The following is a 16,372-nucleotide window of genomic DNA, read 5'->3' as shown; positions in this document are numbered from 1 at the left end:
GAACCTAGAGATGTCCAATAAGTAGATGCTTTTGGTCTTCAAAAAAAAAATTTTTTTTTAACTTTTTCTACTATACCTCTGTAAATGGGTCCTGAGAGGATCAAGAAGTAGGGACCAGGTGCCATGAAATTTAAAGAACAAAGACGTCCATAGCAGCAAAGTGAAAAAGGGAGGGAAATTTTATATTCTTGCATACAGAGCATTTTTATATAGCTTGTGCTACCTGTATTTACATTTATTTTCAAAGTCTTTATAGCATTGAAAACTACACAGTAAACATTCTCAAATGCATGATGCTTTTCTTTCATATCAATTGACTACTACCTAATGGCTACCTTAGAGTAATCCTTAGTTACTTTCTAGGTGGAAAACAGCAGTCTGAGTTGGATCAGGAAGGGAGATGTCTGGATGATTTTCCTGGTTATCCAAAAAATATCAGTGTAAATTATTCATCTTGTAGTTAGATGCCATAAGTGAATCACTCTAAGTCTGCATTCAGCAAGCCAACGTTAGATCAGTCTCCTATTCTGTTCAGAAATCCTGTGTGCTGACAACATCCATGATGTGACTGTCCAGCTTCTGCTTGCAATCTCTAGTGCAGGAGGATTTGCAGCATCATACAGTGTCCTGGTCGGTTACCATCCCTGCACTTAGACCCCATGTTTCTGATGTGGCCTGTGGTACTCAGGTTGTCTTATTCCTCTACTGTAAATCGTTCTTCAAATTAAGGAGTTTTATGTCCCCACTGAGTTTTCTTTTCAATAGATTAAATAGGAGTATTTACTTCAGCCTTTTCTCGTACCACTGAACTCAGGGCCACACCCTGTCTTGATTGCTTTTCTCGGCAAGACCTTCAGTTTGTCACTGATACTCATAACATTTCGTGTAGATGGGAACTATTACTGATTCTTTAAGGTAGCCCAAAGTTGCATTGGCCTCTTTCAGAATTAAATTACTAATGAAGGCACAGAGGAAATGACATTATTAGATTTATGTTAGAGCAAATCAATTCTGATGCAAAATGCTGAGAAACTGCTTAGGAGGCTACTGAAATAATGATTGGATCAATAACAGAGGGGTTGTAGTGCAGAAAGTTTCAGGAAGTGGAATTAAAAGGAGCTGGTGACGCACTCATTGGATGTGAGAGGTAAAACAGGCAGTGGCCTCTAGGTGTTACTACTGAGATGGGAAAGACAGAAAGAGAAATGTGCGTGACAGGGAATGAGTTGAGCTCAGTCTTGACGATGGCAAATTCAAAGGGCCTGTGTGGTGCACATCACTGAATATAAGAGAGAGTTCAGAGCTTGAGAGACCTCTGTTAAACATGAAACATTGAGAGTCGTCCCTGTACACATTGTGTGCATTGTGAGAATCACAGGCAGAAGCCGAGATTACTGAGGGAAAACATCTAATGTCAGTAGGGGCCAAGGACTAACCATGTAAGGACGAGTGGAGGCAACAGCCAAGGGAAGAGCAAGTTTCAGGTAGGAGGGGTCACCAGTGTGCAAGCTTCTTTTCATTGTTTACTGTCTCCTGAACTAGAATACAAGCTGCTCGAATACAAACTTTAGGAGGCTGGGAACCATGCCATTCTTGTTCCCTACTGCATTCTTAGTACATGGTTTGCAAGCAGTAGGTATTTGTCAAGTCAATAAATATAGGAATGTGTGCAATTATGCAGGACAGGACAAAGGTATGATAAGTCTTTATATCACGGAAATCCTCCATCAGGTAGACGTATATCATGTATTGCTTGAGGAAGGCTTTTTGATCATTTAAAAAACTTTCTGAATAGTATTAGCCAGTCCCTACTTCTCTGTTATATCCGAAAGAGATATGTGGTATTGAGAAGACAGAGTACTCAAACTAGCTCTCAAATTATTTACATTGCATCCCAGATATTAATGTTGACTGCTTGACTTTCTGGGACTTTGTTTCCATGTCTACAAAATCAAGTGTTGGACAAATGATCTGTAAGAGTTCCTCCCCTTTAAACATACTTTTATTCTAGGATATAATAAAATACTATTTCAGATACTTTGCTGAAATACACATATACAGTATATATCTGTACTTCCCCAATCTACCACTTTAGAAATTATATACAAGAAAGACAATGATAAGGTAATGGTTGAGTAGCCCCTGTCTGACAAGATCTCCTGCAGATATCAGTGACAAACTATGAATAAAACAGAAAAACCTGAAGCTCTGGTGAGCGAACAGAAAGCAGCGTATTTTAGAGGGAGGGGAGGAAAAACTTAGAGGAAGTGAACGGCAGAGTAAATTTCCTTTTTCGGGGGCCTTGTCCTGAAGTCAGCACAGTTAATCGCATTGATGGTGCCAGACAGCTACCATTCTAATGGAATGCCCACTTTCTCTCTGGTGGGAGGAACCAGGGGAAGGGCTTGGGGAACCAGAGAGCCAGAAGAGGGGAGCCTTGATTCTGTATGTAATCCTGAATCTCTGACTGACTCTTGAACCATTGCTTGGGGCAGACTGGGGGCAGTCAGAACTAAGATCTGAGTTGCCATGCATCTCAGATGTTATGAAGTTTGTGGTTTGTCTGAACAAGCCAATTCCTTGTAAAACACTCTTCAAAGGTGTTTAATGGAATGCAGATTCTGCAACACAAAATTCACAGTGAATATAGGATATAATCCAAAGTTGAGTCAGGATATTATGACCCATTCTCAAGAAAAAGAGACTATCAAAAAAAGAAAAGACAGTCAACAAGTAAAGACAGTCCCAAGATGCCTCAGATGTTGAAATGTTTGATCATTCAAGGTCTTTAGAGCAGCTGTTTAAATTGCTCGAGTTTCCATAAAGGTAAATATATTTCAAATGAGAGACAAGACAGGAAATCTTAACAGAGGAATAGAAATGCTAAAAAGAGTTGAATGAACCTCTCGGCATTTTTTGAAAATATATATATCTGAAATAAAATATTCACTTGGTTAAATAGCAGAGAGGAGATGACAGGACAAAATCAGTGAAACTGAAGCTAGAGCAATAGAAATTATTTGGAAAAATAAAGGAGATGAGAAATTATGGGGAAAAAGAGCCTCAGAAACCTGTGGAACAAAATGGCTAGTATATGTGTAATGACAGATCCAGGAGATAATAGACAATAGGTAGGAAAAATATTCAAAGAAATCATGTTCAGAAGCTAAAAATTGGGTCAATTTTATAAGTTCAAAAAGTTCAGCAAGCCCCAAACAGGATGAGTATAAGCAAAATCATGCTAGGCACATGATAGTCAAATTGTCAAAGAATAGTGGTCGAATGAAGATCTTGAAAGTTGCCAGTTAAAAACAACACATTACATACAGAGATAATTCAGGTGACAATGGACTATTCGTCAGAATTTATGGAGACTAGATGATAAAACTTCGATATGTTAAATTTTATTTATTTGTAAAGAGTGTATTGAGCTGTGTCGGGTCTTCGTTGTGCACACGGGATCTTTACTGCACTCTGTGCAGTCTCTTGTTGTGGACCACAGGCTCTCTAGCTGTGGCGCATGGGCTCCACAGCATATGGGCTCAGTAGTTGCAGTGGTCCAGCTTAGTTGCTCTGCAACTTCTTTCTTGACCACTGATCAAACCCTTGACCTCTGTGTCATCACAAGGCAGATTCTTAACAACCACTGGACCACCAGGGAAGTCTCAACAAAACTTTTATTAAAAAGCTGAAAGGTAAAAAGCCTATCAACCCTGAATTTTGTGTCTGGTGAAAATATCTCACAAGGAAGAATGTGAGACAACATTTTCAGATAAAAAGAAACTAAGAACTTGTCACTAAGAGACCTTCACTATAAGAAATGTTAAAAGAACTTATTCAGACTAAAGGGAAATAATACCAGAGGGAAACCTGAATATTCAAAATAATTTAAGAATATTGGAAATGGTATAATTAAGTATAACAAGCTATTTTTTCTTTTTAATGTCTTTAAAATATGTATGACTATTTAAAACAAAAACTGTAGCATTGCCTTTGTGGTATTTATGGTGTGTGTAGACATGTTACGCATGGAAACTATGTCATTAAAAATGGGTGTGGGGTGGCTGAATGGATCAGTTCAGTTCAGTCGCTCAGTCGTGTCAGACTCTTTGCGACCCCATGAACCACAGCACTCCAGGCCTCCCTGTCCATCACTAACTCCCGGAGTCCACCCAAACCCATGTCCATCGAGTCGATGATGCCATCCAACCATCTCATCCTCTGTCATCCCCTTCTCCTCCTGCCCTCAATCTTTCGCAGCATCAGGTCTTTTCAAATGAGTCAGCTCTTGGCATCAGGTGGCCAAAGTATTGGAGTTTCAGCTTTAGCATCAGTCCTTCCAATGAATACCCTGGACTGATCTCCCCCAGGATGGACTGGTTGGATCTCCTTGCAGTCCAAGGGACGGGATTCTCAAGAGTCTTCTCCAACACCACAGTTCAAAAGCGTCAATTCTTCAGTGCTTAGCTTTCTTTATAGTCCAACTCTCACATCTATACATGACCACTGGAAAAACCATAGCCTTGACTAGACGGATCTTTGTTGGCAAAATAATGTCTCTGCTTTTTAATATGCTGTCTAGGTGGGTCATAACTTTCCTTCCAAGGAGTAAGTGTCTTTTAATTTCATGGCTGCAGTCACCCTCTGCAGTGATTCTGGAGCCCAGAAAAATAAAGTCAGCCACTGTTTCCCCATCTATCTGCCACAAAGTGATGGGACCAGATGCCATGATCTTAGTTTTCTGAATGTTGAGCTTTAAGCCAACTTTTTCACTCTCCTCTTTCACTGTCATCAAGAGGCTGTTTAGTTCTTCACTTTCTGCCATAAGGGTGGTGTCATCTGCATATCTGAGGTTATTGATATTTCTCCCGGCAATCTTGATTCCAGCTTGTGCTTCCTCCAGCTCAGCATTTCTCATGATGTATTCTGCATATAAGTTAAATAAGCAGGGTGACAACATACAGCCTTGACGTACTCCTTTTCCTATTTGGAACCAGTCTGTTGTTCCATGTCCAGTTCTAACTGTTACTTTCTGATCTGCATACAGGTTTCTCAAGAGACAGGTCAGGTGGTCTGGTATGCCCATCTCTCTGAATGGATACATAGACCAATACAGTTTCAGGGTTTTTACATATTATGTAACATGGGCTAATATTTAAGTTAACAGTATAATGATCACTGGAGCAGAGTTTCTCAAACTTGGCACTGTTGACCTTTGGGCTGTGTAATTCTTTGTTGTGAGAAGCTGTCCTGTGCATTGTAGGGTGTTTGGCAGTATCCCTGGTCTACCACTAGATGTCAGCAGTGGTCGTCTCCAACCCCCAGTTGTCGCCACTCATTAAGAAATGTTCCCTTGAGGCAAAATCACCCCTAGTTGAGAACCATTGTCCTTGTCACCTCAGTAAAAGTAATCATAGAGTCAGTTCAGTTCATTGGCTCAGTCATGTCCGACTCTTTGCGACCCTATGGACTGCAGTATGCCAGGCTTCCCTGTCCATCACCAACTCCTGGAGCTTGCTCAAACTCGTGTCCATCGAGTCTGTGATGCGATCCAACCATCACATCCTCTGTCGTTCCCTTCTCCTCCTACCTTCAGTCTTTCCCAGCATCAGGGTCTTTTCTAGTGAGTCGGCTCTTCGCATCAGGTGGCCAAGTACTTGAGTTTCAGCTTCAGCATCAGTCCGTCCTGTGAATATTCAGGGTTTATTTCCTTTAGGATTGAATGGTTGGATCTCCTTGCAGTCCAATGAACTCTCAAGAGTCTTCTCACAGTTCAAAAGCAATTCTGGTTCTAGCTTTCTTTATGGTCCAACTCTCACATCCATACATGATTACTAGAAAAACCAAAGCTTTGACCTGACTGACCTTTGTTGGCAAAGTAATGTCTCTGCTTTTTAATATGCTGTCTAGGTTGGTCATAGCTTTTCTTTCAAGGATCAAGCGTCGTTTAATTTCATGGCGGCAGTCACCATCCACAGTGATTTGGGAGCCCAAGAATAAAGTCTGTCACTCTTTCCATTGTTTCCCCACCTATTTGCCATGAAGTGATGGGATCAGATGCCATGATCTTTGTTTTTTGAATGTTGAGTTTTAAGCCAGCTTTTTCATTCTGCTCTTTTCACTTTCATCAAGAGGCTCTTTAGTTCCTCTTCACTTTCTGCCGTAAGGGTGGTGTCATCTGCATATCTCAGGTTATTGATATTTCTCCCGGCAGTCTTGATTCCAGCTTGTGCTTCATCAAGCCTGGCATTTTGCATGATGTATTCTGCATATAAGTTAAATAAACAGGGTGACGATATATAGCCTTGATGTACTCCCTTCCCAATTTAGAACCACTCTGTTGTTTTATGTCCAGCTCTAACTGTTGCTTCTTGACCTGTATACAGATTTCTCAGGATGCGGGAAGGGTGGTCTGAGCAATCATTTAAAAATGTTAAGAGATAGGAAGTTAATATATTAAAATGTCGTTGTAAAAAGTAATTCAAAAGAATGTGGGAAAGAAGAAATAGCAATAAAATATGAGGGGGCAAACAAAATAAATGCTAGACTGAAATCCAGCAATATCAATATTTAGTATTACTGAGCTTAACACCCCAATTAAAACAGAGATTGTCAGAGTGATTTACAGGGAAAAAGCAAGGGAGTTCCCTGGTAGCCTAGTAGTTAAGATTCCAGGCTTTCACTGCTGAGGGCCTGGGTTCAATCCCTCGTCAGAGAACTGAGATTCTGCAAGCCATTGATGCAGCTAAAAAAAGAAGTAAGACTCAAATATATGCTGTGTACAGAGATGCATTTAGTGTTCTTATTTTTAAGTAATTTTTATTGGAGCAAAGGTTCTCTACGATGTTGTGTTAGTTTCACTGTACAGCAAAGTGCGTCAGCTATTCTTGGACACGTACCCCCTTTCTGGATAGCCTTCCCAGTTAACGTCACCATAGAGCACTGAGAAGGGTTCCCTGAGCGATACGGCAGGCTCTCATTAGTGACCTATTCTGCATAGTATCAGTAGCGTATATATGTCAGTCCCAGTCCCCCAGTTCATCCTACCCCCGTTCTCCTCTTAGTCTCCAATGACCCAGTTTCATTCCTTTTTTTAGCTGAGTAATATTCCATTGTATATACGTACCACTTTTTTTTTTCAGCTTGTCCTATTTTTATTTGAAGGCTGTATTCAGAAGGGCCTAACTCGATAAATTTGCCATGAGTTATAAACTCTAGAGAGCCTGTTGTTGTAAAGACAAACTCACATTTTCTTTTCTTTTTAAGATGGTAGTTTTATTTGTTTATTTGCACGTTCATTCTTTTTTTTCTAACTTAAAATTTTCTTTAATTGGAGGATAATTGCTGTACCATGTTGTGTTGGTTTCTGCTGTACAACAACGCAAATCAGGCATAAGTGTGTATATACACCCCCTCCCTCTTGAGCCTGTCTCCCCTACCATCCTACCCCCCTGGGTTGTCACAGAGCGCCAGCCTTGGCTCTCTGTGTTATACAGCAGCTTCCCGTTAGCTGTTTTTGCGCATGGTGGTGTGTATATTCAGTGCTACTCTCTTGATTCATTTCCTCCTCTGTATCCACAAGACCATCTATGTTTCTATTGCTGCTGTGCAAATTAGTTCATCAGTGCCGTTTTTCTAGATGCCGTATATATACATTAACATACTACAGTTGTTTTCTCTTTCCATATAACAGGCTCGAGGTCCATCCACCTTGTTTCAGCTAACTCAAATTCATTTCTTTTAATGACTGATATTCCATTGTGTACATATATATATATGTATGTATCACAGCGTCTGTATCCATTCATCTGTCACTGGACATCTGAGTGGCTGGTGACTGTAAATGTGTGCAGTGAACGCTGGGGTACATGTCTTGATTATGGTTTGCTCAGGGTATATGCCCAGCAGTAGGATTGCTGGGTCATACGGTAGCTTTACTCCTAGTTTTTAGAGGAATTTCCATACTGTTCTCTGCAGCGGTTGTATCTGTTTACATTCCACTAATAGTGCCAGAGGGTTCCCTTTCCTCCACATCTTCTCCAGCATTTATAGTTTGTAGATTTTTTTGATGATGGCCATTCTGACTGGTGCAAAGTTGATAACCTCATTGTAGTTTTGATTTGCATTTCTCTAATAATGAGCAATGTTGAGCATCTTTTCATGTTTGTTGGCCATCTATATTTCTTCTTTGTAGAGAAATGTTTGGATCTTCTGCCTATTTTTTGATTGGGTTGTTTTTCTGATACTGAGCTGCATGTATATTTTAGAGATTAATGTTTGTTGGTTGCTTTGTTTGCAATTATTTTCTCCTATTCTCAGGGTTGTCTCTTTGCATTGTTCATAGTTTCTTTTACTGTGCAGAAGCTTTTAAATTTAATTAGGTCCCATATGCTTATTTTTGTTTTTATTTCCTTTAATCTAGGGAGTGGGTCATGTCACATCTTCTTTATCCATTCCTTTGTTGATGGACGTTTAGGTTGCTCCCATGTCCTGGCTATTGTAAACAGTGCTTCAGTGAACATTGGGGTACATGTGTCTTTTTTAAATTTCATTATTCTTGGCCATGCTGGGTCTTTGTTGCTACGTGTGGGCTTTCTCTAGTTGTGGTGAGCGGCAGCTACTCTTCGGTTGCAGTGTGTGGGTTTCTCGTTGCAGTGGCTTCTCCTGCTGTGGCCCTCAGGCTCCAGGGCACAGGGGCTTCAGTGGATGTGGCACGTGGGTTTAGTTGCCCTGTGACCTATGGAGTCTTCCCAGACTAGGGGTCAGATCTGTGCGCCCTGCATTGGTAAGCAGATTCTTCACCACTGGACCACCAGAGAAGTCCTACATGTGTCTTTTTGAATTATGGTTTTCTCTGGATAAGTACCAGAGAAAGAAGTAAGTGGGATTTCTGGGTCATATAGTAGGTTTTTTTAGTTTTTTAAGGAACCTTCACGTTGTTCTCCACAGCAGGTGTACCAGTTTTTATTTCCAGCAACAGTGCAAGAGGGTTTCCTTTTCTCCACATCTTCATCATCATTTATAGATGATGGCCATTCTGATAGGTAATATCTCACTGTAGTTTTGGATTTGTAGTTCTCTGATAATTAGTGATGTTGAGTATCTTTTCATGTGTTGGTTGGCCATCTGTATGTCTTCTTTGGAGAAAGGGCTGTTTTGGTCTTGTGGCCATTTTTTTATTTATTTTTTTATATTGAACTGCATTTACAAATATTTTCTCCTACTCTGAGGGCTGTTTTTCGTCTTGTTCATGGTTTCCTTTGCTGTGCAAAATCTTCCAGGTTTCACTAGGTCCCATTTGTTTACTTTTGTTTTTATTTTCATTACCATAAGAGATGAATCCAAAAAGATACTGCTGCAGATTTGTCAGAGAGTGTTGTGCCTGTATTTTCCTTTAAGAATTTTATAGTGTCTGGCCTTATATTAAAGTCTTTGATCCGTTTTGAGTGTGAGCAGCCAACCAGGCTCCGCCGTCCCTGGGATTCTCCAGGCAAGAACACTGGAGTGGGTTGCCATTTCCTTCTCCGATGTGTGAAAGTGAAAAGTGAAAGTGAAGTCTCTCAGTCGTGTCCGACTCTTTGCGACCCCATGGACTGCAGCCCACCAGGCTCCTCTGTCCATGCGATTTTCTAGGCAAGAGTACTGGAGTGGCTTGCCATTGCCTTCTCCGGTGAATGGTGTTAGGTAGTGTTCTAATTCCATTCTTTTACACGGAGCTGTCCAGTTTTTGCAGCACCACTTTTTGAAGAGGCTGTCTTTTCTCCGTTGCATACTCTTGCCGCCTGTGTCACAAACCAGGTGACCAGATGCACACAGGTTTATCTCTGGGCTCTCTGCCCCTGGAGTTCCATTGGTGTATATTTCTGTTTTTGTGCCAGGACCGTACCCTGTTGATTACTGTAACTTTGTAGTCTAGACTGATGTCAGGAAGCCTGATTCCTCCAGCTCCCCTTCTCAAGATTGCTTTGGCTATTTGGGTCTTTTGTATTTCCATACAAATTGTATAACTTTCTGTTCTAGTTCTGTGAAACATGCCATTGGTAATTTGATAGGAATTGTAATGAATCTTTATATTGCTTTGGATAGTATAGTCATTTTAAAAATACTGATTCTTCCAGTCTATATACCAGAACATGGTATATATCTCTCCGTTTGTGTCATCTTTGATTTCTTTCATTAATATCTTATAGTTTTCTGCATATGGGTGTTTTGCCTCCTTAGGTAGGTTATTCATAGGTATTTTATTCTTTTTGTTGCAATGTAAAGTGGGATTATTTCCTTAATTTCTCTTTCTGATCTTTTATTGTTAGTGTATAGGAATGCAAGAGCTTTTTGTGCATTAATTTTATATCCTGCAGCTTTACTAAATTCATTGCTTAGCTCTAGTAGTTTTCTGGTGGCCTCTTTAGGATTTTCTATGTATAGTGTCATGTCTTCTGCAAACAGTGACAGTTTACTTGTTCTTTTCCAATTTTTATTCCTTTTATTTTTCTTCTCTGATTGCTGTGGCTAGGACTTCCAAGACTATGTTGAAAAACAGTGGCGAGAGTGGACACTCTTGTCTTGTTCCTGATCTTAGAGGAAATTCTTTCAGTTTTCACCACTGAGAATAATATTTGTTGTGGGTTTGTCATATATGGCCTTTATTATGTTGACGTAGGTCTCTCAATGCCCACTTTCTGAAGAGTTGTTGTTTTTTTTTTATCATAAATGGGTGTTGAATTTTGTTGAAAGATTTTTCTGTATCTGTTGGGATGATCATGTGGTTTTTACTCATCTGTTTGTTAATATGATGTATCACATTGTTTGATTGGCATATATTGAAGAATCCTTGCATCCCTAGGATAAATCCCACTTAATCATGGTGTATAATCCTTTTACTGTGTTGTTGAGTTTGGTTTGCTAGTATTTTGTTGAATATTTTTGCAACGATATTCGTCAGTGATTTTGGCCTGTGATTTTCTTTTGGTCTGGTTTTGGTGTCAGCTGGCCTTGTAGAATGAATTTGGGAGTTGTCCTCCCTCTGCAGTTTTTTTGGAAGAGATGCATTTAGAATATAAAGAGACAGATTGAAAATAAATGGGTGGAGAAAATTTGCCATGAAAATAATGAGTATAAAAAAGAAATTGCTTTATTAATTTCAGATTAAAATGAAAAACTTCAAGACAGAATATTATGAAATAAAGAGATCATTCCATAATGATAAAATTGATCAGGACAATATAATGATATATATTTTTATAGCCTAAACTTATGAAAATAAAGAAAGTTCTGTGGTCATAGTAGATTGTTTAAACTTCCCTCTCAGCCAGTAACAGAACAACTAGACTAAAACAAAACAAAATGAGTAGAAAGAGAATCTGAACAGCACTATCTGATATTCACTGAATACTACTGCCGACTTCTGCAGAATAAACAGTATGGAAGAGCACATGGTATTATCCAAGAGAGAACATATGCTGGGCTGTTAAATAAATTTCAAAGGCTTGAAACCATACAGAATATAATCTCTGACCACAGAGGGATTATATTAGAAATCAGTTAGCATAACTGGTGGCTCAGATGATAAAAGAATCTGCCTGCAATGCAGGAGACCCGGGTTCGATCCTGGGTTGGGAAGATCTCCTGGAGAAGGGAATAGCAACCCAACTTCAGTATTCTTGCCTGGAGAATTCCGTGGACAGAGAAGCCTTGCGAGCTACAGTCCATGGGTCACAGAGTCGGACACAACTGAGTGACTAACACACAAGGTATTGAGGAATACCCAGAGTATTTCTAGATTAAAGGAAATACTTGTAAATAGTCTGTAAATCAGAATGGAAATTAGGAAACATTTTTAGCTGAATGATAATGTCAAAATTTGTAGACTACAGCTAAAGCAGTCTTTAGAGAGACACAATGTTAAGCTACATATGTGAAATAGGAAAAAAGGTCTAATAAATTCACCAACTTAAGCTCCAGTTTAAGAAACTAGGGGAAAAAATGAGCAAAGTAACTTGAAAGAATGAAATAATAAAAAATAAGAGCAGAAATCAATAAAATAACTAGAACTAGTAAGTTTAGCAAGATTGCTTGGTATAAGTGTTCAGAAACTAATTAGTGACACAACTGAGCGACTCAGCACTGCACAGCACAGTTTTAAAATGAATGGAATACTTAGTAAGAAAATTAACAAAAGGGCAGGATCGGTACACTGAGAACCACAAAACTGCTGAGAGAAGTTAAAGGCCACCTAAATAAGTGGAGATCTGTGTTCATGGATTGGTTAATAGTTGACTGAGTTATGTAAGGGACCCAGCAGTGAACATGTCAGGCTTTGTGGGGCATGAAGTCTTTGCTGCAGTTACTCCACTCTGTTGTATCATGGAAACACAATACATCAGTGAATGAGTGCTGCTGTGTTCCAAAGGTATTTTATAGGAATACCTGAATTATTGTTTCATCTTACTGTATTTCCTAGATATTGCATTTTGTTTACAGATTCAATGTTTGTGGCAATCCTATGTTGAGCAAGTCTTTAAGTGCCATTTTTTCCAACAGCGTTTGGTCACTTCATATCTCTCTTGCGCTTTGGTAATTCTCAATATTTTGAATCCTTTACCAGCAGAAAGATTACAACTCACTAAAGGCTCAGATGATGGTTAGCATTTTTTAGCAATAAAATATTTAAAATTAAAATAGGTACATTTTAATTTTTAAAGACATAATACTGTTGCAAACTTAATAAACTATAATATAGTTAAGTAAACATAACTCCTACAGGCATTGGGAAAGCAAACAAATGTGTGACTCACTTTAGGGAACTATTCACTTCATTGCAGTGGACCCAGCGAGCACTGCCGCCACCATATGCCTCCATTTGCAAAACAAGCAGGTGGCTGGATTGGGTTGTGGAGCGTAGTTTGCTGATCTCTCCAAGCTGATTTATTGATTCAGTGCAACTTCCTATCAAAAATTCCACTAGGTGTCTTTGTGGAAATTGTCAAAGTTATCCTGAAATTTTTATGGAACTGCAAAGTTACTAGAATAGCCACAACAGCTTTGAGGGGTGCAGAAATCTGAACGATTTACAAAACTTACTATCAGGCTGCAGTAATCAAGAAAATGTGGTATATTGGCATAGGATAGATACAGTGATACATGGAACAGAAGGTTTAAAAAAGAACTCTTGCATCTGTGATCAGTTTTTGCCAAAGGTGCTTAGACAGTTCTCTAGATAAAGGATAGTTTTTTCAACTAATGGCATTGGAACAATTGGATGTAAAAAAGATAGATCTAAACCTTTATTTCACAAAAAATAACTCAAAGTACAAAACATAAGAGCTAAAGATGTAAAACTTCTTGAGGAAACTACAGGAGAAAATCTTTATGACCCCTAACTAGGCAAAGATTTCATAGGTATAACACTAAAAGTGAATGAAAGCAGATGGTGATTCCTACTATTGGGTGTGGATGGAGAGGCATAGACTGTAAAAATGTACTAGGAATTTTTGTGAAAGATGATTGAAATGTTTATCTTGATTGTAGGTGATGTTTTATGGGTGGGTACAGCCGTCAGGAGTCATGAAATTGTGTACTCTAAATGGATCTAGTTTATTTTTCATATAAATAGTAAAATCTCAGTAAAGTTGATTTAAAAGAAGAGAAAAGAATAACTTGATGTAAAGGTTAAGTAGCTGATTCAGTTCAGTTCAGTGGCTCCGACTCTCCGTGACCCCATGAATCACAGCACGCCAGGCCTCCCTGTCCATCACCAACTCCCGGTGTTCACTCAAACTCATGTCCACAGAGTCGGTGATGCCATCCAGCCATCTCATTCTCTGTCGTCCCCTTCTCCCCCCGCCCCCAACCTTTCCTAGCATCAGAGTCTTTTCCAGTGAGTCAACTCGTCGCATGAGGTGGCCAGAGTATTGCAGTTTCAGCTTTAGCAGATTAGAGATAACTAAAAATGAGAATCTGGTGATCTGGAATATAGATACTCAAACAGGACAGAGAAAGAAGGAAGATGGAAAAAATGATAGAGAAGTTAGATGCATGCATGGATGGTAAAAGGAGAAGGCTCAGTATTTAGCAAATGGAAATTCAGGAAGATAATAGAGAAGTTGTAAGAAAGGCAGTATTGAAATAGATGATAGTGGAGGCTATCATCTTCAAAATCAGAAAGTCACAAAGCCTTAGATTAAGGTATCCCAGCAAACACCGCATAGGATAATGAAAAGGAAATCTTAGACATAATTGAGTTCTACTATTGAACAGTAAGGCAAGAGATATCACAAAATTAACCAAAGAGAAAAGACAAATTACATATATGGTAAAACAAAATTACAAGAGAAAAAACATTTTGAATAAATTAAGCATCTGTTCATGATAAAAGCTCTTAGCAGAGTTGAATTTGAAGGGAATTTATTTAATTTAATAAAGGGTAACTACAAAAGTAAAAACATACAGAAAGCAAATCTTTCATTATTCCCTGTAAGTTCAAGAATGAGAAGAAGATCTGCCCACCATCACTATCCCTAGCTGAGGAAGTTGAGAAGGGAAAATTAAAGGATTGAAGTGAAAGAAACAAAATTGCTATTAGTTGTTGATTATATGTTTCTGTACATAGGAAACTGAAAGAATCTTGAAATTGTATGCATTTCTTTACACCAGACACAAATTTGAAGACATACAACTAAAATGAATTAAAAATATAAGGTTCCCAGGAAAAAATATGCAGGATGTTTATTGAGAGAAATTTTATAACTTTACTGAAAAAAATTAAGACAGATTTAAAAGTGGAGGGATACTATGCCCATAGACAAGGAAATTAGGTATTATAAAGACGTCACTGTTTCCAGTCTATACAGTCAGTGCCATCTTATTAAAACCCCAGTGGGATTTTACATGGAATTTGATGAAAGTTACGTTAAAGGGCAAAGGATCAAGGGAAACCAAGATTCTCTTGAAGAGCAAGAAGAAGGGACAGGATATAGGAGACGTGGCCTATGAAATGCCAAGCTTACTGTAAAAGTCAGACTCGCTGCAGCTAGACCAGTGCGACAGAACGCAGGCCCCAGCGTGTGTGGAGACGTCACAGGATATTTGACCCAAGTGGTACTGCAGGTCAGTGAGGAACCATAGCATTCTCTCGAGTAGGAAACCAATAAGTAATCCCTAATAGTGAGAAACACTCAAAATTAATAAAAAGCTAAAAGAGTTGAAAATGGTTACTCTGCGGAAGGAGAATTAGATGATAGATTAGCAAAATGCTTTCTTAATATTAAGCTGTTATTGCTTTAAGAATGATGTTAACAGTCTTTCCTCATTTTTCCTCCTTTTTTAAATACGAGAAATGAGCAAGGGATTTGAGGGAGATAGTGGCATTATTCTGTTCTGGTTAAGTATTATCTGGAGTTGCAGTCTTCCTGTTGCTATACTTTAAGAGTACCATTAACAAAGTAAATGGTACCCAGACAAGAATGAATGAGAATAATTATTTAATTTGGATAATAGAAAACTAAAGGAGAATCAGCTATCTTTCATATATTCCATAGGCTGCTGTGTGAAATAGGGAACTTGTACTGAAATCATGGTTAAAAAATAAAATACAGGAAGTTACTGAGCAATAAATTTTCCTCAATATGAGGAAGAACTTTCCAGAAACTAGGGATACTTCTTTTTTTAAAAAAATAATTGACTCTTAGAAAGTATCTTTTAAATTAATAATGTGCATAAGTTTGAACAGTGAAAATATTTAATTAAAAATGATACTGCATCTTCTAAAAGGTTTTTTCAAATACATTTACAGTATATCAAGGGGCTTCCTCAGTGGCTCAGTGGTAAAGAATCCACCTGCAGTGCAGGAGACATAGAAGACTCAAGTTCAATCCCAGGGTTGGAAAGATCCCCTGGAGTAGGAAGTACCCACTCTTGACAGGTTCCTCTGTTCCATGGACAGAGGAGCTTGGCGGGCAATAGTCCATAGGGTTGCAGAGAGTCAGACACAACTGAGCAGGAGCATAGTATATTAAAAATGCTTTGGCTTATCCTCCTGGTACTACAACCCTTGGCCAGTATGTTAGGTCAACTCTGATTTACAGGAAAACATCAAAACTTTCATGCACAAAAGCTTTTTACAGTCTTTAAGTGGTTTTCATTTTTCATGTTAGAAATAAGTTGTCATTTGATAGTTTTATATTGTGTACTTTCGATCCTTAGCTTGCTGAGTTTGAAATTATTTCACTGACTCATAAGTATAATCTTTCTTAGTATTAAGCTGTTATTGCTTGAAGAATGACATTAACAGTCTTTCCTCATTTTTTCTCCTTTGTTAAACAGCAGAAATGAGCAAGGGATTTGATGTAGATAGTAGCACTATTCTGTTCCGGTT

The 16,372-nt window shown here is 38.7% G+C and overlaps 1 protein-coding gene across 1 annotated transcript in view; it reads left to right on the top strand.

Moving 5' to 3' along the window:
* The window catches only part of MTMR9 (myotubularin related protein 9), a 63,995-nt gene that overhangs the window by 30,734 nt on the left and 16,889 nt on the right, over positions 1 to 16,372 (top strand). The gene's annotated exons all lie outside the window — the stretch shown is intronic.

This window comes from Moschus berezovskii, chromosome 7 (assembly GCF_049115385.1).
Source record: "Moschus berezovskii isolate FMDL1 chromosome 7, NW_MosBer_1.0, whole genome shotgun sequence".
Taxonomy (NCBI): domain Eukaryota; kingdom Metazoa; phylum Chordata; class Mammalia; order Artiodactyla; family Moschidae; genus Moschus; species Moschus berezovskii.
Note: the sequence above shows the minus strand (reverse complement) of the source record. Positions and strands in the feature narration are given on the sequence as shown.